At 36.0% G+C, this 27,263-nt stretch overlaps 1 protein-coding gene across 1 annotated transcript in view; it reads left to right on the plus strand.

Moving 5' to 3' along the window:
* Window positions 1-27,263, plus strand: part of LOC134655053 (protein prickle) — a 407,966-nt gene that overhangs the window by 101,542 nt on the left and 279,161 nt on the right. The gene's annotated exons all lie outside the window — the stretch shown is intronic.

Genomic DNA, 27,263 nt, shown 5'->3' on the forward strand with positions numbered 1-27,263 from the left:
TGCCATGCTCTGCAAAATAGTATTTACCATAAAGAGATAATATGCAAAACGGTTTAGTCTAAATACAATAGTCACTTTATGTTTACTTTTTAATTTAGAACTAGCGACCCGCCCCGGCTTCGCACGGGTTAACAAATTATACATAAACCTTCCTCTTGAATCACTCTATCTATTAAAAAATCCGCATCAAAATCCGTTGCGTAGTTTGAAAGTACTAAGCATACATAGGGACAGACAGCGGGACGCGACATTGTTTTAAACTATGTAGTGATTACTTACTATCTCCATATTATTTTTACCATTCATTCATTTCTTCGTTCTAAAGGTTTTCTATGCGCATAGATCCTTCAGATCGCATCCCTTACGGGAATCTGTTGTCCCCTTCGACCGGGCGGCACTCGGCGACTCGCCGCGGCGCCGACCGCCCGCCCACGCCACGCCGCCCGCCCAGCGCTGCGAAACTTACGGGAAGTTACGTTCGCGGGGATATAGTGACGAAAATTTAAAGTTACGAAATGTAAAACGTGTTACATGCGTAAAAAATGAGGCAAAAGTGAATAGTGTAGATTAAAAGATTGCTTTTAACTACTGAAAGTTACGGAATTAAAGACGAAAAGTTAAGTTATTGTGAGTTGAATAGAATACAAATTTGTGTGTTCTTTTAATAATTGGTGTATATTATTTATGTATTAAAAGACTGCTTATGACAACAAATATTACTAGTGATGGCAGTTGAAAATAAGGACGAAAAACGCGCGCGAAATCGTCGTGTACAAAGTTTAATAATTTTGCGTCATTAAAAGACTTATTAGTGACAAATAGCGGCTACTTATTTAACAATTATTTACCAATTTAGCATGTGTCACAACAGTTTAAATTCGAATTTTGAGATAACAAAGAGCGGAAACAGAAATAGGTCAAATTGAAACTGTAAAAAAACTAGTGGAATTATAAAAACCGTCATAATTTTTGCTAGTTCCTGGTGAAAGTGGTGAACGAAAAATATAGTGCTTGTGATTTTTAATAAAAATAAAAATGTGACAGTGAAGTGAAGTGACATTTAACGACAGGATTCAATATACAGGTTAGTAGCAATTAATTATTTCAACTGAAATCGTTAATTAAAAGTAATAAAAAACCCTTCGACTGACATTAAATCAGCTTAACTAGGTAATTGTTATTGGACCACCCTGGGAGGAAAGCGGACGAATAAAAGTAACATTAAAATCTTTACGATAATTGTTAAGGCATCGTTAAACGCTCGCGCGGCAGGTTTTTGTTTTTAGTAAGTTCGAAAAAATTATAACCAACATGTAAATAATACATAATTGTAATTGTACAGTCAACATTAATAGTAGCGGAAGAACCGACGCTCTAAAATTATCTACCAACCAATAAATAAATAAATGATATAGGTAAAGTCTATTTTTTTATTCGGTAGACTAAAATGACATTTCATAGTATGAACATTATGTGTCATTCCATACTATGAAATGTCATTTTAGTCTACCGAATAAAAAAATAGACTTTATGTACAATCTTTTTTTGTTGAGCTCTCAGGGAATGGTAAATACTTTTGACGCTTAGTCTGATCTTCTACTTTTGATGCTGGTTGTACATGTATGTATAGTAAGCTACAGAGATAACTGACCCCCTGTATAGAAACTTTTTGCACTCTTTACAACGACGCGATACGTCGGCTTTTTATTATTATTTTATTAGGCATGATGTTAAAACGTAAACAAAAACCAAAATGGTCCCTAAACGAAACCCAAGTGATCCGTTTTATGCGATTAACGTTAGGCCAATTAAAACTTTTTCGTCTGTTCAATTTCATGGTAATTTTTACCCTTTTCTCAAATTCGGGTTCGTTACACGTCAGCTCTTTGAAACTCATTTAAAAAACAAATGGCGTTTCTAATATCCACATCAAAGACCCAAAAAAGTTAAAATAAGTACATAAGTAATTTGGTTTTATTTCTGTGCGAACAAATCAATTTTTTTATTAGTTTTTTTAATGTTTGCTTAATTTAGAAAACTTTTTTTTGGAAATATTGTTGACATTGAGTAAAAGTTGTCAATACCTATTTTTTCTCTTTTGTAGCAGTGACAAATCTAAAAAATAAAGGAGCATATTATTGAATCGCTTTTATAATGCCATGTATGGTTAAAAGCCATGTATGGAGTGAACAGATAGCTTTTTATCTATGCTTTTACACAAACAAACATAAGTAATACACGAAATAAAATTTAACAAGTGCCTCAAACAAGTAACCGTCAAAATATTTTTTGATACACACTCTTATTGCCGACTGTACTTTACATTTCTATAAAAAATTACGTCTCGAGACCTTTTAAATCAACCTAAACTCAATGTGTTTGTTTTCCCATCGAAGAGTTCTGTTTGCTACCTTCCGACTGCATCATCAGATCAGCTCCATGTTAGCATATTATTGCATTGTCATCGGAAATACGGAAGTATGCGAAATTTCAGTTCAATGTGGAATTGGTCCTAATTTAAGTTACGAGGTTTGGAGCTCCATAATATATATACAAAGAATTTTGGTATATACGGGGTCAAGCTAAATAAAAGTGTGTAAAAAAGACCTCAATTCAACATAAGTAATGCCATGTACCATAAACGACTTTAATACGATTATGCACTGTTTCTTTGCAGTTCGAATTTTAAAGAACGTTTGTTGGCAATAAATCAAAGTGTTGTTATCAGTTGATAGCGCTAACGAGCTCGTATCAGAAACCAGCGGCGGCCACCGGACCCTTTAGGAGTTTTTTATTTAATTTGATGTTTCTGCAACCCATTAGCTACATTAAAAGTGTATTATAAAAAACGGCCAAGTGCGAGTCGGACTCGCCCATGAAGGGTTCCGTATTTAGGGGATTTATGATGTATAAAAAAAAAACTACTTACTAGATCTCGTTCAAACCAATTTTCGGTGGAAGTTTGCATGGCAATGTACATCATATATTCTTTTTAGTTTTATCATTCTCTTATTTTAGAAGTTACAGGGGGGGGACACACATTTTACCACTTTGGAAGTGTCTCTCGCGCAAACTATTCAGTTTAGAAAAAAATGATATTAGAAACCTCAATATCATTTTTGAAGACCTATCCATAGATACCCCACACGTATGACTCAGGAAACACACAAATAAATGCCCTTACCGGGATTCGAACCCAGGACGGCGGCTTCACAGGCATCAGGGTCACTAATACCCACTAGGCCAGACCAGTCGACAAAAGGACACACTTTCGTAACTATTGCGGTTCAAGAGTTCTTATGTAAGTACTCGTACTTACACTATTGTGTACCTACGTATTAGACAGATAACGGTTTTACTTTTTCAATAAGCGAAATAAAGTTTTGTAAAATAAAGCGAAGTGCATAACTGCAGTTAACGCTCAAAATTAATGTTTTTCTTTAAAATTTTGACACATTTAATTTATACAACCTTTTAAATACACCTTTATTTAAAATAGTTGACCTAATAAAACATAAATAAGCCAAAAAGCTAAAATTTTCCTTAAAACACGTTCTATTCTTAGAGCTTCCGGCCGAAGAAAACAGAATCGGTAACATAAGCAGTGCAAGGCATAAAAACTATATTTAGTTCGGTTAAACATAACTAAGTTAGGTGCGTGCTGCGTTGGCATTACTTGAACGGTAACTAAGTCAGTGGCAGGCGAGTAGCGTGATAGCATTGTTGTTTAGCACCCACTGCCCGTGCACGGTCAAATCTATTCTCAGATATTTTAAATTAATGTCAGTATAGCAATGTAGCCAATGTACCATTACGCTCCGCGATTGTTATGCCATTTAGGGTCCTATCTAAATTGGTTGTTCAATTCATGCGCTATGGAATGTCCAATTTAGCTAGGACCCTAAATGGGTTAACGTTCCCGTGTGGTGACTGTACCAAAGAAATTTTACTTGCAAAGTTTCCATAAAATGTTCTCGTTATTATTTTTGCACTTATATTGCCAAAACATGTTACAGTTAAAATAAACTGAAATAGATGTCATATGTATAAAATAAAAAATGACATCTAATTCAGTTTGTAATTTATATATAGGTAGTGTGACTACTTAAAAAAACACAAATGAAAATATTTGATAAAAAATAATTTTATTTGTTCCCAAAGTTATGCATCTTACAGTTAGTTTAGATTTCTATGACATTGACACTTCAAATAGACGCCAATGAGTGGCGTAAATATTAAATGAAAGAGTCGTCAACAGTTAAAGATATTGAGTAATAATCCCTAATCTGAACGGGAAATTTTTAAGTGGAAACTTGCATGAGAATATTCTTAAGTCCTGCAACTTGCACATTGCTATGTCAGTAGCATAATGAAATAGTTTGTGAATTATGTGTTATTTTTATTTTTCTTATTTTTAACTTTTGAAAGGTTCCTACATTCGCAGAGTTTTATGTAGATACGTTATGATTTGATAAATTAACCACCTACTCAAACCAACTTTGTTGAAATTTGAAATACCTAATCATAAACAGCATCAAGCTGCCTACTGATGATCAGCAACACTGTTCACAATTTTTATTTTCTAATGAAACTCTGTAGCTCGAAGAAAATAAAAAGACTAGGTATACTTTACGTGTTTTCATTAATTTTACCTCTATAACTCGAAGCCTCTTTAAGACGAACTTAAGCCTAAAAGCCTCTCTAAGTCGACACCCTCTCACACGACGCAAACACTAACTTTTAGCGTTTCTGTTGAGATTCGTGCTATTGAGGTTCCACTGTACTTGCTTACTATCCTGGTCAATACTTATCCAGTGACTGTAACTGTCTAAACGCGGCACAGCCCCGCACGTGGCCGGAGACCGGAGTAATACCGTTGGTCTGTTTGAGCTTGCAACTTGCCACGCCGCGCCGTGCCTACTGTTGGGCACGTTATTTAAACGTCAATTGTCATGGAAATTTGACCTTTAAAATAACACTTGCATCGTCTGGGCTATCAAAATCGCTGCCAACTTAGCTTAGTTTAACTCTAACTTCGATTGTATGGCGGCGGCTAGGGATATGTGATTCTTAACTATGCGTTTCTTTGATGTATTGCCATTTTTAGGGTTCCGTAGCCAAATGGCAAAAAACGGAACCCTTATAGATTCGTCATGTCTGTCTGTCTGTCTGTCTGTCCGTCTGTCTGTCCGTCTGTCTGTCCGTCCGTATGTCACAGCCACTTTTCTCCGAAACTATAAGAACTATACTGTTGAAACTTGGTAAGTAGATGTATTCTGTGAACCGCATTAAGATTTTCACACAAAAATAGAAAAAAAACAATAAATTTTTGGGGTTCCCCATACTTCGAACTGAAACTCAAAAATTTTTTTTTCATCAAACCCATACGTGTGGGGTATCTATGGATAGGTCTTCAAAAATGATATTGAGGTTTCTAATATCATTTTTTTCTAAACTGAATAGTTTGCGCGAGAGACACTTCCAAAGTGGTAAAATGTGTGTCCCCCCCCCCCGTAACTTCTAAAATAAGAGAATGATAAAACTAAAAAAAATATATGATGTACATTACCATGTAAACTTCCACCGAAAATTGGTTTGAACGAGATCTAGTAAGTAGTTTTTTTTTATACGTCATAAATCGCCTAAATACGGAACCCTTCATGGGCGAGTCCGACTCGCACTTGGCCGCTTTTTATTATTGTGACCTTTATTGCCACTTTTGTGTTATTTTTACTCAGAATCACGAGCTCTTTCGATCCTAATGAGATAAAAAAATGTCCTAGAGTTTTTTTCCTATTGTGTTACCATTTCCTCATATACTTTGTATGGCGGTAACAAAAAGGAAAGTCTGAAAAGTTTACGGAAATGTCAGGCCACTTTTTCTCCTATAAGGATGAAAAGGGCTCGTGATCCTGACTAGAAATAACACAAAAGTGGCAAAAAAGGTCACAAAATATAAAAATGGCAAAAAATAAAAGAAATGCTCAACTGATCATTCGGTAAACCTTACGTCTTCGCAATAAACTATCCATGGTACTAATAGCAACATAAGTAGGTAACCGATAAATTCTACACCTTATAGCCTTCACAATAAGGTCTAGAATGTTTAGTTAAATATAATAAATACCGATGTTTTGATACAAGTAACGAAGCGATGGCATCTATTAAAACCTCATTACGCATTATTTATAGTATTTATGCTATCCGCCATCGCAATTCGCGAGCTAGTTATAAAAATGCTTTTCATATTTATTTTTAAAGAGATGAAATCAGAGATTCTGATTCTTACGTTGCACTGCTGCTAGTTATTACTTTTTGCAAAAATATTATTTCCACCATGCAACACAAAATAAGTATGAACTTAAGGGGAAAGGGGATACAAACGTAGTCCCCATTTTCTACTCTGGAATTGACATTATAATAAAAAAAAAACGAAATAAGTCAAAAAAGGGCATAGCTATGGTTAACATACATCAAATGATGTAAAAATATTTTCCATAATGCCAATATCCAGAGAGGAAAATGGGGACGAAGTTTGTATGGAAAAGCTGTCATTGAAATTTAAATATTTGAAATCTAATCATTGTGTTGTTAGATTTAAATCGTTTTGGACGCTTGTCCTAAAAACAGATTAAACTAGAATATACTTTTTTTTAATCCACCCCCTGTGTGGAGGAAAGAAAAATGGCGAATCCAATACAGATCTGCGATCACATCTAGTATCCTATATTTTTAATATATTCAAACCGCATATCACGAAATATTGAAAATATCGTCCTTCAGGGAGCGCCAGCCCCGTCTACGATGCAAATACGAATGTGGCTCGATATTCTATTAAGATAGGCCCTTCCGTGCGGTTGTCGGGTGCGGGATGTTTCGTCAAAATCTGTCGAGGTGAGATATGATTTGCAAGAGCTTGGAATGCGTAGAAGTGGCCGATAAAAAAATATTAAGTAAGTACGTAAGTACTTAAGTACGCGGTGGGCGAAAAATACGTTGACAATTTTTTTTTTGGCAAATGGCACTAAAAATGGTAACTAATGATTTTTTCCACAAGAGTGGCAAAGTAATCATCTGGAGCAAAGTCTGAGTGGTTTGCTCTTGTTGGCTGGTAGAATTGACTATTAAGTGATGATTTTTAATAACGTTCATTTGAGTTTGATTTGTAATGTTTTACAGTTAGTATTTTCCTTGCGTTGGTGTGGTGAAAATTTATATTTCACTGGGGAGCAAATTTTTTATTTATTTATTTAAGAAACAAATAATCGTTAACAAACAGATCTTTTAAACTACTTTGTCCCGTTGTATAACAAATTAATTCAAAGTCGTACGAAGAATTGGTATTTTTGGCCCTGTTCTAGTCCTTCCAATCTCTACTTTACCGCCGTTCGAAAATATGAATATTATTCAAAGTGATTTGTCACAGATTGAACAGCATCGCTTCGCGAACATCTTGCCCGGCTCTCCCCTCGCTGAACGGAAAAAACTAATCATAAATTTATACCGTCGCCTTTTTAGAGGTTTTCTTGAAAAGGAAACCATTCTAATTTTCACTTTTTGATTTTTTTATATACATAGTTAAAATAAAGTGAGAAATTTACTTGACTAAAGTAGGTAAGGCTAGCTATAGGTCTGTAATAAATAAAAATGTTAGTAAAGAAAAACTCTAAGAATCAGGAAAATGTTAGGTAATTTACAATTTTTGTATGCTGGTACATAATTTAAATGATAATTATATATATATATATTTTATTACATTTCAACCTCTACGTACGGGTCGGGTTCGATATAGGTAGGTATTACGTATGTACTTACCTAAACCTACTAATTATACAAGTGAGTTGTAAATTTTAACCAGCCCTAGTAGCACGATCGCATTTTTATCGTTTATCACCATGCCTGTCACGTTCTAACAAGTATGTAAGTGCGAAAGTGACGGGCATAGTGATAGTCGATAAAAATGGAACCGTGCTGAGCCCGCAGAGTCAACAGCAGTTTACTTCAGTTCTAACTAGTTTACTGTATTCAATTACGAAGAAATATCACTGCAAACTTTAGAAATAAAATACAAATAACTAATTTTCATTTCCCCAATTTACAAGTAAGGGAAGCTTCCGCCATCTTTGTGAAAATACTAATTAAAGAATTCTTTGTCCGCAGGTACGCTCATTATGCCACGGCACGGGCACGGCACGTGACGGGCACGGCGACACGTCAGGATTGTAAATATACTGTTACTTTATAGGTGAAGGTAGTCTGTGCGAAAAGAGAAGAGTCGTGGAATGTATCGGGCCCCATACATTCCACGACTCTACTCTTTTCGCACAGACTATATGTTTAATTGTTTAGGCTTACCGAATACTTACTCGAAAGCCAAGAGACCTGAGTCGTCGAGTGTGGACATTTCCATGAACTCGTGACAGTAGCTCGTATTTGTAGCTAATCACTTACATAGTACCTATAAAACAAATTCGCTTCCCGCTGTCTGTCTGTCCCTATGTATGCTTAGATTTTTAGAACTACGCAACGGATTTTGATGCGGTTTTTTAAATAGACACCTAGAGTGATTCAAGACGAAGGTTTATGTATAATTTGTTAACCCGTGCGAAGCCGGGGCGGGTCGCTAGTAACTCTAATAAGCCTATATCAATGCGGAATTTTCGCAAACTTTCAGGATAGGGCGACTGTCTGGTACATAAATAAAGTTGAAGACTAATGTGTTGTTATGTGTATTGCCCACCGCTATTATCTAACAGCATGGGTCTCTTCTGTGATAAAGAAAATTATATTAATCTATAAATCATAAGGTACTCGTAACTTGAGATAGTGGGAAACGAACCACCCACCCCTCGTTTTGGGATTATTACACAAGGTTCCGTACATAGAGACATTTTAATCCTATGCAAGTATGCAGTATACAATTTTGTGAGCATTTTTGTAGTCAGAGTAAGCACGAGGCTCTCAGTTACAGCTTAGTCAAAAATGATAAGATAAAAGATAAAAGGTAGTTTATTCAAGTAGGCATATTACAATGTGCTCATTAACGTCAAATAAAGCTACACAGGCTCCAACCCTACACCTCTGCCTCGAGAAGATTTAAATTCTTTCGTATGTCTGTCAACCGATTGTAAAATTTCGCCAATCCGGCATGCCCAGTAATTCGATTAGCAATGCAAATATCCCGCTCTATAATCCGGCAGTACATCCGAGCTCATGATATGTAGAATTTTTTTTTGCAGTACACTTACATAGTATTTATTTTCAATATAAAGCTTTTATATCCCATAGGTGTATACACAAGTCCAATAATCCGTCCTAACAAACATATGGGGATAGTTTTACCTGCCGGATTACCGAACATAAACTAAACACAGATTTTTCTGCTAATTCAGTGTTTGTAATTTTGTTAAAATGGCGGAGCCATAGGCCGATACAGACGGACTGCAATTTGTATGCGAACTGCAGGCCAACTGCAACATCTTCCCAATATAGGTACAAGTTGGCCCATAGTGGCACATAGTGGTCGCGAAGTCTACAGCACACAGATAAAAAACAACTGCAACCCACGGAACCCTAAAACCAATAAACATTGTCGCGGCACGCGCATCCCTGCAGTAATGGCTCAAGGGTGCATCTCTTCAGATCCAAATGGGCGTATGACTCGAATGTCGTTGCGCCTGCAAAATGCATTATGTACGAGGGGTGTTCAAAATATTCTCGGTATGAGAATGAAAACAAACAAGTACGAAAAGTTTGATATTTTTATTTTTCAATATACTCCCCCCCTATGTTCATACACTTAAAAGATCGATCAATTATTTTTTTTAATCCTGCATAAAAATATTTTTTATCTTTGGTGTAAAAATGCTCCTCCACTGCCGCCTTCAATGCTTCATCATCGGAAAATTTATTTCCACGCAGATCCTTTTTAAGATTGGGGAACAAAAAGAAGTCGCTGGGGGCTAAGTCCGGACTATACGGTGGGTGAGTAACAGTTTCAAACCCACATTCAACAATAGCTGCCTTGGCAATATGAGCAGTATGGACGGGGGCGTTGTCATGCAGAAGCATAACACCCTTGGTTAACTTTCCTCGCCTCTTTTCTTTGATTGCATCCTTTAATTGACGTAGAATGTTAGCGTAGTACTGTCCTGTGATATTTACACCTTTTTCTTTATAATCGATCAGTAATACTCCTTCACAATCCCAAAATATCGTGGCCATGACCTTGCCAGCTGAAGGGATGACCTTGAACTTCTTGGGATGAGCTGAACCCTTAATGTGCCACTGCATGGACTCTTGTTTACTCTCTGGGTCATAATGATGAACCCAGGTTTCATCTCCAGTAACTATTCTTTGCAGCACCTCATCAGGATTTTCACCGCACAGGTCAATAAAATCAGAACAACAAGCTACACGCATGTCTTTTTGAAGCCGAGTCAGCATTCGCGGAACCCATCTTGCACTTACTTTTGACATATTAAGATGGTCATGGATAATATCATGTACGGTACCAATAGAGAGATTGGTTACTTGTGCTATAGATTTTACCTTCACTCGACCATCTTCCAATATAAGTTTTTCCACTTTATCAATATTTTCTTGTGAAGTAGCTACTACAGGCCGGCCAGGTCTAGGGTCGTCTTCAACACTCTCCCTTCCACGTTTAAACTCGCTTGACCACTTTTGAATGGTAGATAAAGAAGGAGCAGACTCACGGTAAACACAATCCATTTCCTCTTTTATGGTTTTTTGATTTTTACCCTGTTTTGTCAAGAATTTTATCACGCATCGATGTTCTAATTTAGTTAACATTGTCAATTCCCACATGATGTTCATGTTTGTTCAGCAATTGCAGAAAAACAAAAGAACATCTCACTTCGAATTATACTTTTTTTTAATGTCAATGAATAAACCTTAGCGGCCAGTAACGAAAGAAATTTTAGAAGAGGTTGTAAGATATCAATACCGAGAATATTTTGAACGCCCCTCGTACAATCTACGTCCACTGGTAATTGGCAGTATGGGAATTTATTTTCACTATTAGAAAAAAAAACATACCACGTCATACAAATCATCATCCGCAGTTACGTTACGCTGGTGGGTCCAGCCAGAGTGCCTACCGCGAGCCACGTTCGACGTGTTGCCTCCCTGTCACACTTACGTGCGAATTTACAAGAGCGACCGAGAGGCAACACGTCGAACGTGGTTCGCGGTAGGCCTTCAGGTTCATATACGAATGAATGAATCATATACGATTATTTACATTATTTTGCTTTCATAATCATAAGTACCTAATTCCCTAATATAGTTACTGATTTTTAAATAGCGTTTTTCAATTAAAAGACACGTCAAGGTCACGTAGTCTTTTTCTAATGCTAATGGCTCCTCTACACGATGGGCCAACGCCGGCCACTCCAAGGGACGCAGCCATGCGGTAGACTGAGATAGCAATATCACTTGCTCCCTCTAACGCATAAACGCGTCCCTTGGAGTGGCCGGCGATGGCCCATCGTGTAGAGGAGCCACAAAAAAAAACGAACTATAGCGGGTTTTGTAAGCGCAGTAACGTATTGCAACATACGTCTTTGTTGATATGTGTACGCTGGAGGGCGACAATGCACCGCTGGAAAATGTGTTTGGAAAATGGCGCCCTTTTTAATAAAATTAAATTTCGGTCATTTGGATGGGTTCGTTAGTTTAAATCAATATAATAATATTGTATAGAAAAGTCATTGAAATAATGACAAGTGTGATTAAAATATTTTATAAAAAATACGTAGATTTTTAGGTGTAGGTATATCAAACCAACTTTGTCAGTGGCAAAAAGCGGCATAATAATTGGAAAAAAGTTATCGCGAAGAATTGATTTCCACTAGAAGGTAACTTTACTAATTTTGCATTTCGCACCTTTTTCTACTGACAGTAAAATTGGTAAAGTAAGTTTGCCAAAATACCTATACTTGTACACATCATGTACCATTTCAATCGTTTTTTTTTTTTTACTTTATCAGGGATTCGATTTTCCACACCCTATTATTTATATTTTTTTTTATCTAAAGTCCCGTCAGCACACGCCTGTTCACTATTCACTACTCGCTACTACAAGGTCACCCCACCCTCCCGTGAATGAATGAAGGGTGCCGGACGGGGTGCCGGCGGGCTCGTCTTGATACTTGAACGCGTGTTGGTAAAGTTGAGGTTAAAATAGTTTTGGTGTTTACTGGACAATACAATTTTGAATTCGGAAAGATGAGTTAATAGTAAAGTGTAGGTACTATAAATCCAGATCTTTATTCCAGTCATTACTGAGCTTTTTCAAACAATGCTTTACAAATAAGTGAGAGTTGCTCGACCATAGAAAACTTTAAATTCCGGCCTTTTTTTATTGACAATTTTTGTCCAATATATTATATTGGTCTGCCAAAATATAAAAACGAAGATGGTGACTATCAATGTGTCAATTTTCTTTCAATGAGATTTTTTTAAATTTGAATAGGTACAATAATTGAAAATGCGAAAACATGTTTTAGCTAGCTTTTCTGTATATTTTCGTAAAACTGATTTCAATACCGCTGTAAAATGTTTTGTTTATAAGAATCGACCCTATTACACACAGCCAATACCATAACTTACGATAATAATATAATTATTCATTTGGACAAACCCCTACTACGAAAGGACCAAGCACTATCGCAGGGGTGTTTTTCTCGCCCTCGCCACGTTAGTCGCAACGTGGCCGCAGACGCGAACGCGCCAAACAAGCGAAAAACGTCGCTAAATTTCAAATTTGGAACACTATTTCAAATTTAAATTTGGAAAGAAAGTGTTGTCGTTTTGTGTGCATTATTGTGGAAGACTAGGTGTGAAGTTTGTGGTAGTTTTTGTGACTTACTTCGACTTGGAGTCTTGTTGTTTTTTTTTTCTTATTTGGGCTTTTTTGGTTCAAATTTGAACCAATTTTATGACTTATTTGTCACTAATTGACCTATAGATTCGTCTCTTAGCTCTGTTCATAAATTTTCAAGTTAAACTTTTCAAAAAACAATCACATAAGCGATCTTATCCTACTAAAAATAGTTTACCATTACTGGTCAATAACGAATCTTGTACGTATGTAGAGATCATTCAATTATATCAACTAATTACCACCTATTTTTTTATAAGTTAACTCTAGAAAACACTTGCAAAAAGTTTAATTGCACAACATTTCACCATTCCGTCCATTATTTTGCAAAAACGTCACATTATAACTGTAATATAAGTATGTATAACCACATCCGACATGATTCATCGATACCTAAATTCGTCTGCAAGTGCAAGTGTTTACAAACACCGCATCGATTTCACATAAACTGAGCACCGGCTGTCAAATGTCACATCTCGGAGAAAAAGGGCGTAAGTGCGCGCTAGCAACAAGTCACTTACGACCTTTTGTGTTGGGGGTGGTGTCGCGGGTGCACTTTTGGTATTGCTCCTGTTTTGTATTGGGGGTTTTGACAGCGATAAAATATATACAATACGTGTATTTTGTTTAGGAAAGTGTGAAAGTTTTAAAGTTTGTATTGAACGATTTTGGGCCTAATAATAAACACAGTGATGTCTTCAAAACATCCGATACCTATTTATTCGAAACTTTCGATATACCTAAGTACAGCGAGCTGCAAAAGTTCATACCCACTTTATGAATTAATTCCATTCCTGGTGAGTATGTATTTTTGCAGTTGTATGTTATAAAAATTTACATTTTTTTTAAATAAACTTAATAGGTACCTACTTACTTGTTTTTTGTCGAAAAATCACAATATTTAATAGAATTTTAAGTAATAATAACATTAATAACCCATCGCATCTATCCTGATTCCTAACTACATACCAGACGTCTATAAATAAAACTTTCCCTGTGTGAGTTGGATTTTACTATGAGTCACGCTGGCTTAACGTACACCACCCCTACTCTTATACCAGTGGTCAAGCTCTGTACTAACGTTTTTCATACTAACTTGTTGCATATTCAAAGACAGTGGCGCCAAGGATAACTGAATGAAAAAGTCGGTTTTATTTTGCGAGTGGAGAAATTTTGAACTAACGATATTTCATTCAACTTGTTGCTTATTTGAAGAAAGAAGCGCCACTATTGGCTTTTACTATAAGTTTGTCTTTAGCATCAGGTAATCGGTAGTTAGTTACCTATGTATGTTGGTTGGGACTTTGGGAGCTTGGGAGGACTTTATCTTTTATCTAGAAAGTACTAGACTTAAAATAAATTCATCGAATTTAAACTGTTGTGAGACATGCTAACATTGAATAATTTTACGCGCATGTCGCGCATGTCGCGCGAGTGACTTAAAACAAGTGAGTCTAAACCGTAAAATTATTCAATGTTAAAATAAATTGTTTTGTTATTGAAAAAATATAACGTTTTTTTATAAAGAGCTGAACCGATTTAGATAAAAATTAGGTAAAAATAGAGTTCAAACTCTATTTTTACCTAATTGAAGCCTGGGGAAGGACATAAGGTAGTTTTTAGGGTTCCGTACCCAAAGGGTAAAAACGGGACCCTATTACTAAGTTATTAATTATCATCATCATCATCTCTCGTAGACGAAATCGCGGACCGAAACTTTTTAATTACAAGTAAAAAATAGTACTTACTTTGTAATTTAAAAGTAGTACCTACATACATGTATATCTAAACGGCATAAAACGACAAACCTATGCAAATGTGCATATATTTTTAATTTTATCTGCAAGGGGCAAATGCAGACAGACTTAGGGTCTCACCCTTTCCCAACAATGCCAATTAAATCCAGACCCTATTTTAATACGCTTATGATCCATTTTGCCCTATCATTTAATCCAATCGCCGTTCCATCGTTGGTAAAAGGTAACCAGTGTGTTGTTATTGGTTCAATTTATTTTGCATCGTATTGTAATTGATTTAGGGTTCGTTTTGCATCGAGGTTAGAGGCAGTCGTGGTAATGAAGTTCTGTTGATTGTGTTTGACTAGATATTGCGTTTTGGGGAATGTTTGGGGATCAGTGGGAATAATGAGAACTAATTACTGTAAAATGATTAAAAAACCGCCCTTTTTTGCCTTTGGCAGGCGTGGCTCACTCCGCGATTTCGTCGCTTACAGGTAGCTAAAAGTACATCCGTTCCACACCAATTTTGGTGGCTAGCCATAAGCCGCGCGCGCGTGGCGCTGTCGCCACCTAGCGGCCATATCTGTGCTGATCGTAACAGATGCGTTTTGTTAGAGAGTGAGTCTTCTGTACCACTAGGTACAAATCTACAAATAAAGGTAGGTACTAACCTACTATTATTTATTCTGTGCCTTTAGTGTGAATAAACTTGTTAAAATGTTATTAAGTATCTATCTTATTCTAACATTAGGTTTCTTTTTAGTGTGAGCAACACGAATGTACGTTTTTTTGTAATATTCATATAGCTGGTCTGACAAATTTCTACAACTATATACCATAATTATGTATTATATATGTATGTATACAGCTCCTTCTATCTGGCTTTTGCTGTAGATTGTTATCATGTGTACCTAATAACTTATAAAAAATAGTAGTAGGTAGTAGGTACCTAAAAAGGTGTAGAAGTCCCCAAACTGCATTGAGCTATCGTGCCCAGCAGCAGCTACAGGGTGAGGCTATGGAGCCTTAAAAGGCTTAAAAGCCATTTGTGTGCAACTGTCTACAAACAGCAGACCAGTACAGGGCATATTTACTCACGGGGCACGTTGAAACACGATAGGGCACGTTGAATCTTGGCGGGGCGACGCAGTGTTTATAGTAGGTACGGTCGAGTTCATGAGGCGTGTAAATATATTTTTGAAACGTAAAAGTAAAATTTGCCAGTTGGCAGTTTTTTCTCATATTTTAGTAACTTTTCTATTGTCGTTTAGCACTTCTATAACTCTGTGTAGGCAACTTGCACTTGTTTGTAAGGGAGCAATACAATTTAAGGGTACCTACGGCACTTTCATTTGATTAAATAAATCATGATTACTCACAGAATTACCAACTGAAACTTTATTTGCAAGTATTTTCGCACGCGAAATGGTCCCCATGCAAATTGGCAACTTTTATCTTATTTTTTGGCAAATATCCACATATTTTAGCAACTTTCGTTTTGCAACTTACACTCGAGACAAGAGGGCGCAACTATTTGAAGCTAGGGGTTATGCAGTAACTGATATTGGGGGTTTTCACTCAATATTGGCGGAACCCTCGTCTAAAACTGCGATTACGTGTACATTTTTTTTGATATCTAGTAACACTTATTGAAACGTAGAGGCCCAACGGAGCCGACATGTCTCATTGGTAAAGGCTTCTTTTAAATATGTAGATTAAAGAAACTTACACTCGTCTGAAGAGTGGGGCAGAAAAGGCTAGGGCACTTGCAATTTTATTGATTAAATAAATCATGATTACTCCCGGAATAACTGACGGGGTACTTGGTTGGGTAGTACGATACCAATATACGGGGGATAGTGAGACTAATATACCTAAGCCGTTTATGGAGTCGCGTAATAAGATTATTGTGTTGTATTTTATAACCCTCTAATTTCATCAAATATTTAGTTAAAGCCTGACAGGGATATATGATCACGCGCCATGTTGCGGAATTTCACTGGAACTATTTTTTTCATACTATACTGAACCGTCAACCTATATATGAGAATAACAGCGCCCTCTTGACAATGATCATATATTATATTACTGGTCAGGCTTTACGTAACTTTTAATGAATAAGTTGCTCATTAATAACGTAAATAATATCATTCTTCTGTTAGTAATAATGTTTTGAGACGTCTGTCTTTTATATTTTTCTTTTTACGATCCTGAAAATATTTTTTTAATACATTTAATTAAAAAACCGTTAATTATTTATTTAATTATGCGTTGTATTGTGATCTAAAACAGTACATAACTCACCTTTAGGAGAGTTACTTATATATTTTAACTTTTGCCTACCTAAGTGATTATAATGTTAAACAACAGAACATAACAATAACAAAACATCAAAATATATGGAACTATTTTCCGTATGCACTCACAACCTTCTCAAATATAAAGTTTCCTTCGGGCACTCGCCATTTTTCACCCCTCACTTAACTTAATTCAGTGTGAAACTGTTCACCCTTCTCCTTTTGAAAACACCCTAACTTATATTGTTCTCATGTTCATTTGAGACTTTATTCAATAGGACATCTACTATTCCGTATCATAATGTTTTAAGTGTTTATACGAATAGATAGTAGAGATAAAAGATAATTGAGGTATTATGTAAACTAGAGACGGCATCTCGAACAAAATGTGTCCGCCATTTTCGGCGTTTGACGTCTGTCACTACAGACACTACAGTGGAGAATAAGCGTATAGGCCAGAGGCGAAACTGTTATAACAACTGCTCATATTCTGCCTACGTTCCTACGTACAGGGTTATTTGTTTAATGACCTGCAATATTATACGACGTGAATATATAGGTGATACCGAGCATTTTTTCTAATGGGACCAACCACTAAAACGCATACTTGAATATAATTTACCTTTTTTTATAACTTTTAATATATATCGCACGAGTGAAAACGAGGATTCCTTCCTAAAATATTATTTCTATACAATATTCTAAGTGGTAGGTACTTAGGTATAGAATATAATAGAAATACATACTTGTAACACGGACTATATTCAATAACTATTCATCACATTTTCTATTAGTACGGTTGGCAACCCTAGTGGCATCTCGTCAGTGGTCGGTGACGTACTAAAAGCAAAGAAGTGCATGCACTTCTCTGAGGTGCGGAAACATGTTCGAGATATCGTCTCTTGTTATATACCTCAATGAGAGAAACTTGTTAGGTACGTTTTGTCATTAGATTGTTTTCGTCTAGTAAGTTTTGAGGGATGCCTTCTTTTGTTTCGAGAAAGTTCCATCAAACTGAATGTAAGTAACTTAGGAAAATTAACTTTGAAAAGTGAAATTCTCTAATTAGGAACGAACTTATTAATTGAAGTGCAAAAACTTTATATAATTTTAGTTGCTGATAGAAGTACTTGTAAGTATATTGTAATTATAGTTTGCAACAAAACGAAAGTAAAAATGCAACCTATGAACGCTTTTAAATACGTTTATGAGGCAAGTATTGTGTTTATTTACATCAAACACGTATGAGCACCCCGAAGCGTTTAAGATCTGTTAGAAGATAACAAACTTAGCGTAATTGAGGGGAAAATACCCTTAAACCCTTTTGAATACACGTAGGAGAGATTTCGTACTATAAAATTAACTTACACAAACGGAAAAACATTATACGTTATAATTGTGGTCAAATGTCTTGCAATAGTATATACCTTTAAATCTTAAGTACCCTAAATGGCTTTTTACTATCAAATGTACTGAAATTCAGAAGAACAATTATTACTGAGGTGGCTGAAATTGGCACATGTATGATTGAACTGGTTTTATATGTCACGTACTTACGTGTATTTTTTGTACACAATTTTCTATTATTTACTTTGGTAAAAAAACTGTTGTTATTATAATTTTCAGTTTCAGTATTATAAAGTACCTTCTAACTGCTTTAAATATCACATTAATCGGTTGCCTATTGCAATTAAATGTTATTTTGATATAATATCTCAAATAATGCCACTCAATATATTACACACACATCACAACACAACACACGTATCGTAAGCGAGAACTGTCACAAAATAAAAAAAAACATTTTGAAAATCAAGATTCACAAACATTACAAATCTATCATTACGTGTGATTCACACTTAGGTGTGACATCACGTATACATAATATAGGTATGTTATACAGACATACAGACATAACATATGTAGGTATATGTCTCATAAGTCTAAAATATATAGCCACATCAACCAAAACTGCATGTGGCAAATGGCGGAGCACAATAGAAAGCATGAATTCTGAACACCTCTTACCGTAAGGGGTTTCAAGATTTATTGCCAAACTGCCAACGATTTCCCCATAACTACTTACGATTAAACCCCTCTCTTTCAACCCTGAAGAAAACGAAAGGGACAAAGTAGACGACATTGAGAACGTGACATGGAATAGGTATGAAAAGGGGATTGTTAATAACGCTATTTTCCGAAGGGAACTAAATACAATGCAACGGATTGCTCTACTACAAACTTTAAATTTGCGTTTATCTTGCACTGTAACTCAATGGCTTAAGGAATCTTTTTCTTCAACTATAAATATACATAATGTTGTTATCAGTTTTTCAAAATAGTGAACTTTAGTGTCATAGATATAAGAGTGGGTTTTTAGTGACAGTCGTTGTCAGACATCTGCGAAGTGCAGTTATTCATCATTGTTGTAAAATTTAATAAGTTCTTTGAAGGATGTTTTCGCTGAAAGGTTATGAAAGTTTCCTTGACGCGTATAATTTGGGCCCTGTCTTTAGCACCCTTAGGGATAAGGGATGAAAAGATTTGGAAAGTTTGAACAGTTTGCTGAGAGATGATCGGAATTTGGTACTTTACTTAAATTGGAAAATATTCAAGATTGGAGGCATTTTTCAGGCTATCAATTAAATTGGTAATGGGATTTGTGAGAATATGAGAAGTTTTAAAAAGTTTTTGGTATAACTGTGTCACTAAAATATTGTTTGTGCTAAGTATAAAAAAATTTCAAAGAACGATGATTGTTAGAACATCAGTGAAGTGTTAATTGTTAGTAATAATAATACACGTCGATATCATTTTGCGCCTTATTAGTGGACATTTGTGCCCCAACCAATGTGTGACCAATGAGGTGAAGGAAAATTTCAAACATCAATGACTGGCATAGTCGATTTGTTTTACCACAGTGTCGTGACAATTTTTCCTTAAGTGTGACGACTTTGCCCGAAGTGTGACAAGTTCTGCCCTAACTGTGACCAGTTTGCGCTATGGCGGAGCATTGGTCTTGGCTGACCGGTGGCGAGACGGGGGAGTATACGTACAGCCCCCCCACTAGGCCGTCGAGGCCCCCCCACCGACCGCTGGTCAAGGTCGCCACTAGTGCTCATCTCCACACTATAGCCAGGTGAGTCCATACTTTACTTCGATTCCATGAGGTCAAATATTTAACTTCTTTGCTTGTTATTTGTCAGTATTAGCTACTTCTTACGTTCTTACTATTGGGTAATGCTTAAAAGCATTTATTTAAAATAAAATAAAACCTGTTAGATAAGTAGGTACTTAATTTAATTGTGCACTTATCTTTATATTTATCACCTTATCCTGCATCTACTAAAATGAGGATCACATTGCCCCGGAGAAAGATTCTAATTTAACAAGTGCTTATAGTTTTGATCAGTCGGGACTGGATGAATCGAGCACAAGATCGACAGGAGTGGAAGAAGAGGCCTACATCCAAGACTGGATCACCAAAAGACCACCATGATGATGATGATAGTTTTGATACGACCTTGACAATCCTTGGTGATTGGTGCGAATCTCAAGCACGAATTTCACTTCACTTCGCATGCACCAATCAGCGAGAGAGATCTATACTTACGAGGTCGTATCAAAATAAAATCAACACAATAACAAGTTGTTAAATCTGAATCAGATTTTTATAGTGTGATCATTTTACCTTATCACGAGAAACACAAACCTTAACTTACGAAAAATAATCTGTTGCACATCCTTACGTCAATTTTGTATAGTCATCGACCATGTTTTGCACTGACTAGACTCGTGTGACCGAACGTATAATTTGTCAGTCATGGTGACTGACAGCCATGACCAGTAGTTATGTTTAGAATGTAGATATCCTAATGATTTACGTATGCAATAGACTTTGATGCTAAGTTTGCACTGCGTGCTATCGAGATTTCCTGGGGAACTCGTCTCGAGGTTTTTTGAAGTGAAAACTTCTTTAGCGGCCCTGTGCACTTTTTGAGGTGGGGAAAAATGATAAACTCGAGACAGCGTAAGGCGATCACGTGACCGTAAGGGGCGTAAGGCGATCACGTGCCCGTAAGGGGCGTAAGGTTTAGATGGCCACTCATAATTTAGATGGCATTTAAATCAATAAAGAAAAACTCAATGTTATTTGACATTTATGTTGCGGACTCCTTTTCAAGACTCTTTACCTATGTTCAAATAATTTGACGTTGTCATGGCAGTATGTAAATAAACATGTCAATGAAAAGTGTGATCTTATTTGAGAATGATAATAATATATAATAAATAAATAGACTACCTCTGCTAAACGTATGTATCGTGTTACCGGGCGTAACATAGTGAGGTGAGTTTTCACTTCTATCGGCACTCCCTCAGATCATAGAAGTAAGGAGATTTATAACGAAGCATAATTTCAACGAGACTCGGTGTCTCCAACTGTGCCCCACCACATCATTGAGGGCGTGGCCAGACAACCAACTCACGCGCTGTGATTGGCCGAACCGCGCGGGGTAAAGGACAAGAGCGGCGACGCTAGAGAGTAGGACAAGTCGATAAATTTACAACAGCTATCAATATTTTGTATTATGTTCTAAACATGACTTTATTGTTTTGGCATTAAAATATTTCAAGTAATAATTGCCATTGACTTAATTTATATACCTTTAAACATTTGACCTTATTTGCGAGCTAAGATTTTTAAGGTACGATTAAGGTAAGTACCTATAATATTATTCGGTCCATAAAGTTCTGTCACAAAGGTTTCTACTGATAGAATGTAATACAAAGCTTTTAATAAAAAAATAGCAATGATTCGAAAGCTTGTTATATGTTTATCAAAACGTACCTAACATAATTGGTATAAAATTTAGTTACGATTTTATTTACTGTTTGTTTATATTGTTTACTTTGGGATTGTCGTTAGACGCGAGCAGTCGCCTGGCTGGATTGTGAAAAATTAAACTCCACAAAAAGGAGTAAAAATCAGTGTTAAATTAATAAAATAGTTACAATTGTATTTTTTAATGAACATCATTTATTATAGCATATTTCGTCACCCGAATCCGAATATTAGGTACATAGAGCTATGAAGAACTGAGAAAGAAAATATGTTAAATTATATTGTAAGTTAGGTATGCACCATTAAATAAGCTTTAAAATCATATACGAATAATAATAAACACTCTATACCTATAATTTTTATCGATAACGCTTAAACCTCAATTATGTACGAGCGCCACTCTAGTTCCTTGCGGAAAGAAGGGAACCGGTTAGCGGTCGTACCAAGAAACAATAATGCCGTTGTGGATATCGTTAGCGGCTTAATGCATTGCGCCGTTGCCTAGCACACTACAAATAGTTTTCCATGCTAAGCCGTCAATGTAGAATGCATATTCAAATCGCCACGCGTTTGTTTGGCAAAATGGTCCGACTCAGTAAAATCATATGTCACTGGATTTATTTGTTAAAATGTGTTGTTTTATTGACTAATACGTAAAAAAATGTACTCACATGTGGTATGTAACTCCATGGTCCCTAAGCACTCCTATTTCTACACGAAACAACGCTACAAACCGGCATTTTACGTAAATTGACGAGCACATTTTTCTACGACAGCTAAATTGCGACTGTCTTACCGGTCTTACGGCGGAAAGAAAAATGGTCAGCCTGACCATGTTGCGGCGACACGCGCCACGCCTCCGTCAGATATCTAGTACCTTCTATGATCTGAGGGCACTCCCGGAGTGCAACCGTTGTTGCTTGTTTTTTGTTTTTTTGCTCATTCATGTTGTCTAAAGACGCCCTTAGGTAAGAGTCAAGGGCTGGTTTTCGTAGGTTCACGTAGTATTGGCTGAAGAATAATAATAATATTATTTATTTGCAAACCTTCTTCAGTCAGCTAAAAAATGTAGCATGACAGCTGTCATGTAAAACTCGTTCGTTAAATGTTGTTGTTTCAACTGTCACTTATTATTCTAATGGCGTTTTTCATGAAAAATCGACGCTGCCCCAACGGTATTCACGATATTTACGAACCACATTATATTTTGCCGATTTTAAACAAAATTTCACTGGAAAATCACCCCTATTTCTTACACTTTAAGACTAAATAATATGTTAAGAAACAACAAATTATATATATTTCTTTGAGTTTGTTTTGACCCAAGCATGAACTTTTAACGTTTGCTATTAATTTCACTCTTATCCTGTCTCAATAAAGTACGTTTTTGCTAAATCCAACTGCACATTTACATTTAACTAATGATGTTAAACTGCCAATATGATTTTGCGCTCGCGAAAGTACTTTCTTCTTAGAAAATGCAGTGAGCCAACAGCAAATATAATTTGGTAATGCAGTTGTTGCAAACCGTTGACAGGTTGATGTATTATTGCAGTTCCTCAGAGGAATTCATTAAAACTTAATGTATGGAAGCCATACATATTTCATATACTTTTATTGTGATTATTTTAATAATTGTGGTAATTTTTAAACGTTATGTCTGGCGTTGTTAACTGAGTTTTATTTAGGTTTATGAAATGTAACTTAACAAAATATTACCTACTGATTATCGTTAGAGTATCATAATATTCATAATACATAAATGGGTGCAGTGTTTTAAGCGTTAAAAGGTAACAGACAGACAGATAGTTATTTTCACATTTATAATATTATTACCCAAAGGTTGTCTGGAAGAAATTGCTTTTTAGCGATAAGACCGCCTCTTGTTTACCTCTGCTTCTGTTTCTGTTTTCTTTTTGTATTGTTTTCTTTTACTTATTGAGGTGTGCAATAAAGAGTATTGTATTGTATTGTATTAGGGATTTATACCTAAGATCTTAAGATTACTTATTGCAGAAAAAAAATACACGCACATAAACATTAATCAAGCAATAACAAACAATTAATTAACGTCATGACATTTACTTCTGTTAATTACCTTTCGGTTTAAAAATACATTCGGTTTTTATGAAGTACTGGTAAAAGGCCCGCAGGTGATCGTTTTGTTTTAATAAACAAAATTGAACCAGAAGAATTATGTACCTATTTAAAATCTTAACATGATTTGTTAAGTGTTAATATTTTAATAATACGTGTTAAAACTATTTCCAGCTTGCTGGAATTAATTTCTCAAAACGCTTTTTTGGATCTAATTTGATTGGTCTATAGTTTACGTTGCTAAAAATTGTTATACAAAGAAAATAGAACGAGTAGAAGTTTTGTGTATAAAAACTAGTACCAACGAAAACTAGTACCAGACATAGATATTCTGTCGATTCGGAACTGGCCCTGAACGGCTTACCTATCTTTTGTCTATTGTTAAGTGAAACCGCACGTGCTTCTACCTGCCTAAAAAAAGTTGGGCCGTTTTTACCGGTTATTGAATTGCCACTCTATGGAGATTGCAATAAGGCTCAAAATGAACAAATGGAAAAATAATTTGCCATTTCTTGTGTGGCAAGGACCACCCAAGAACTACGGTTACTAAGTGCCGGGTTACCCTTTTTTCACAGGTCGAGGCACGTGCGGGTTCACTTAACAGTAGACAAACTGACAAAGGATAAGCCGTTCGGGGCCAGTTCCGAATCGACGGACTATACTTGATTGCTTATATATGTATATCATAGATATTTGAAAATGAGAGCGTCGATCCGTTCGATTGTATGGCGGCGGCTAGCTAGGTACGTCTAAAGACTCTAAAGTTAATATTTTGAACAAAATATCAGTTACACCCTAAAAACACCACCCAGATCCAAAATCACAGATAAGATACAGAACAGAGACACTGAGTAATAGTATCTCAGCCGTCACGTACTCAGGGGAGGCATAAATACACATCCTTGGTCTATATGTAAATTCGCACGGTCGTGTTATTGTTTTGACACAGGTGCATTTTTGTCTGAATTGCTTTTCGGATTGGATGGGGTGCTTAAATTTAAATTTTAGGCGTTTGTTTTTGACGACACATGTTAGCAATATATTATATGTAATTTTTTTTTTAGAAACAAAGAAATATAATCATTTATTTACAAACAAGATATATACAGTGTATTACTAAAAGAAACTAAAAACTAGCCCAAATCTAAAATATATGTAATTAATTATTTATTCAAGTAGGCTTAAAAATAAGCACTTTTGACATCTCAGACATCTGTCTGCATGTCTGTCTGTTACCTCTTTACGTTTAAACCTCTGAACCAATGTAGATGAAATTTGATAAAGAACATTTTTTACACACAAAAATGTTCTGTACTCAAAAATAAATAATTTATCATTGTTTTTCCAGCTATACATTTCTACTTCCCTTCTTACCTGTCAAACCGTCTCATTACTGTTGACAGATTGCTGCAGACCCTAAAGATTGATGGTCGAAGTTATTCGTTCAGCAGCAGCAGAAGTAATAGCACTTTCGTGACCTCTGTCATTATTTCACTAGGTATAATGACATTTGACAATTTCTGTATAATGATTTTTCTTAGATCTCGGGAATAAGTATGAATTCCCCTTATTTTTTCTTCAAATATATCTCATTATTAAAAAAATACCATTTATAAACTAGGTTTTTTTTAAAGAAGAGTGTTTTGGGTTGTTTAAGATCTGCACATAATAAGACAATAAGTCAAGTGACTAAGACATAATACGCACGACTTACCTACTTAAAAGATTAAAAGTTGACAATAGCGATATACTTAATGTTCGATTCGGACATGACAAATGAATAATACCACCTCCTCCAGCTGATAATACAGCGGAAAATCCAAGGCAAACGAAAACGTGGAAGACGTACCTCGTGGCTCAAAAACCTCAGGTGCTGGGTCAAGATGAGCACCAGATCACAGTTTCGAGCTGCAGCGTCAAAAGTGAAACTAGCCCTGATAGCCAACATCCGGCAGGAGACGGCACCATAAGAAGAAGAAGATATAATGCCCTAATGTAAGGTTACCAAACTAAAATAGAGTTGGGCGGGACATGTTGCTAGGCAGAGTGATGGCAGATGAACTAAAATGTTAACATAATGGTGGCCGCTTTCGGATGAAAGAAGCGTCTGGCTGGTTGGCTCGCGGGGTGGACGACAGACCTTGATTCTGCATGAGATAAGCTTAGGACCGGGACAAGTGCCGTACTAAAAGAGAGGCGTATGCTCAGCAGTGGGCGATTAAAGGCTGATATGATGATGATGATGAATGTAAGGGTATGCTAAAAAGTAAGGCCCAATTATCGTCACGGCAGAATCTTTTGATGTGATCGTAGAGAATGCAAGTGAACTTTTCGAATAGCAAGACCAAGCAAAATAAAACGCAGAACAATATATTACTTATATCCTTTAGTATGCATTCTAGCCTACAAAACAAATTAGAATCCATTTAGAATGTGTACCACGTATTCAGTTAAAAAGTGACCCCGCCAAATAACATCCATCACAGGAAGGGTGTGGGCCCAATGGTCTGTGAGATGGGAAACGTGGGCTGAATATGGTATACGGATTTTAAAACTAATATATGAAATCTTTAAGTGAAAACACTTTTTTGGTGTAAAATGCTTATGCTATGAAAAATACTCCGACGAAAGTAATGCGCCGCGGAGTTATACTTTTTTGCAAACAGAAAGGAAAAGTGAAAATGACAGCTGCGATTGGTGTTATCACTCAAATTGTCATTTGTCACTGTCGTTATTACCACGTCACATAACACGTAACCATAAGTACTAATGTAGCACTTAAAAGATTAAGTATTGTTGGTAGGTACAGTAGAGTAATAAGAACAAAAAGTACTATACTCATCCTTTTCTTTTGGGTGCTAGTACTAGTGTTAGAAAAAGATAGTATGATTGTCTCTGTCTATGTTTGACATGAGACAGTCCTTTGACAAACTATACCTATAGGTATCAACAACATTGTCCGTTTGGATAAAATGTTCCTAAGTTTTCCAGTTCGCGGTCGCATACATTTTACACAATTTGGCGTAAATAGGTACCTACACTTTTCTCCAATATCAATTTCAGATATACTTAAGGTTAGGGAGTAGATTTTAATTGTAATCAGATGCCTACTGTATTCTAATTAACTATGATTCACTTAGCTATTAACAAGCGCCTATCTTAATCAGATCCCCAAAACTAGTCACCAAGGCATTGTTCCCGACAGCTTTATGTCTCCAGCCACGATTTAAGACCACACTTACTTAGCATACCCTATTACAACTAGCAATTTACCTCCTGCATCTCTATACATCATCTTCTCAAACAAAATTAAACCTTATCTTCTAACCTTAGGGTTAAAACTAGTTTAAGCAACACCCTTCTGTACTTTGCAGAAAATG

The sequence above is a fragment of the Cydia amplana genome, chromosome 16, assembly GCF_948474715.1.
Source record: "Cydia amplana chromosome 16, ilCydAmpl1.1, whole genome shotgun sequence".
Classification (NCBI taxonomy): domain Eukaryota; kingdom Metazoa; phylum Arthropoda; class Insecta; order Lepidoptera; family Tortricidae; genus Cydia; species Cydia amplana.